This window comes from Desmodus rotundus, chromosome 1 (assembly GCF_022682495.2).
Source record: "Desmodus rotundus isolate HL8 chromosome 1, HLdesRot8A.1, whole genome shotgun sequence".
In the NCBI taxonomy this organism is placed as follows: domain Eukaryota; kingdom Metazoa; phylum Chordata; class Mammalia; order Chiroptera; family Phyllostomidae; genus Desmodus; species Desmodus rotundus.
The window spans coordinates 152,152,714-152,154,585 of NC_071387.1; the positions used below are offsets into that span (position 1 = coordinate 152,152,714).

At 44.4% G+C, this 1,872-nt stretch overlaps 1 pseudogene; it reads right to left on the bottom strand.

Annotated features, from left to right (window-relative positions):
* Window positions 1-553: 553 nt before the first annotated feature.
* Window positions 554-1,051, bottom strand: LOC112307435 (large ribosomal subunit protein eL29 pseudogene; annotated as a pseudogene).
* Window positions 1,052-1,872: the final 821 nt, after the last annotated feature.

The window sequence follows — 1,872 nt, forward strand, 5'->3', positions numbered from 1 at the left end:
CCCCATTCTAGACAGACTCGTTTAAATCCCCAAGTTTTGAGGAGCAGATATTTCAATGCCCTCTTAGAAATAGTTTGGTGTGACTGTTGTCTGTCTAGAGTTTGTGTCCACTTATCTGCCATCTGTTTTCCAGGGCTTTGGTAAGGGTATACGAAATTGGGGAGCGTGCAGGATTAGTGAAGAAGCTAAAGAAGGCAAGTCCAAGGGTTGAGACCTTATGCCAACAAGAGTTTAGGAATTTAAATAAAAGGAAAAAAGTCAGTCCAGTACAGGACATTATGACATTTTCAATGAATAACTGCTCTGAAATTAATTTTTCTTAGACAAAGTTACTGTTGTCTGTAAATAAGGTGAGCCTATGTCCCAAGGTGGCCAGGACAGTCCCAGTTTATGTCTGTTGAGCAGGCTGAGTTATAAATAATATCCCCTTTCATTCTTTCTTTTTTGACGGACAGACCCTGCCTCAGGTTTATTTGCACAAACACCATAGGAGGACCCCAGCCCCGGGGCACACCAGTCCTTCTGTCCTCATGTTGGCAGACAGAGGCCTCTACTATGGAGCCTTCGCAGGGGCCTGGGCACGTTTAGGAGCCTGAGACTGAGCCTGAGCTGGAGCCTGAGCTGCGGCTGCATCTGCAGCCTGGGTCTTGGTTTGGGCCTTGGCCTTGGCCTTTGGCCGGCAGAGCTGGAGACCTTTGGCGATGTGGGCACGAGCACGTTTCCCGAGCTTGGGGTGAGCAATGTAAGCAAGTCGACTGAGCTTGCGGCTGCTGCCCTTTGGGATCCTGGGCTTGACCTCCTTGGACTTGACCTGGGCTTTGATAGCCTCAGCACTTGTGCTCATGGCCTTGGCATTGTTGGTCTGCATCTTCTTCAGGCCCTTCTTGCTGTGCTTCTTGGCAAAGTGCATGTTCCTCAGGAACTTGGGGTCTACCCCCTTGAGAGACTCATATCTTTGTGATCGGGGCTTCTTGATGCTATTTCTGTGGCATTTTCGGGACTGGTTGTGAGTGGTGTGGTTCTTGGACTTGGCCATCTCTGCACCCAAGCCCATGGCTCTCGAAGCCCCCTTTTATTCTTAAAAGTGTCCTGGCTTGGAAGATAAATTATATATTCACCCTAACTACAAACAAAGCTCTGTTTAAACTAATAGATTTGTGCAGAGGACGAAAGTGGAAATGTTTTGATTTGGTTTTCAAACCTGGGGTCCTGAAGTGATGGAGTGCGCAGGGGGCCATGGAAACGGGAGCAAGCCAGGCCTCGATGGGGACACGCGCACAGCCTTCCTCCAGCCGCTGCCATGAAACCTTTTGCCTTTTTCCTGGGACCTTCTCTGAGGATATTTTGAAATGTTTTCAGATAAACAATTTAGGGTTCCAAATAATGTCAGGTTTTCTTTTACAGTTGCAATAGGGAAAGAAAGTAAGGATTGGATTTCCTATGATTTGTTTAAATTAATTAAGGAGTTGGGAATGGGATCAAATGTCATAGTATTCGAATTATCTTGGGGACCGTTTTGGAGGAGATGCCCGCCTTCTCAGAGCCATCAGCAGTGAGTTAGGAGCAGCGTATGACCACAGGATTCAAATTTTGTATGACGTGGGAGAAATCTGATTCTGCCAAAGTTAAAAAAAACTGCCAAATGTACTAAGAAACAACATGATTTAAAATGTTTGTAAACATGGACATCACTTATTTTTAAATATTTGAGCGAGATTTTTTATAAAATTAGAAATTTCAATTAATCATATTACTTATGTTAATTCTTTAAGAGTTAAAAACTACACTTCATTGCCTGACAGATTGTTTTGATTAAACACATGCTGGTTAATGTGAGGTTGCTGTAAATAGTGATTTTTTGGGGGGTATTTT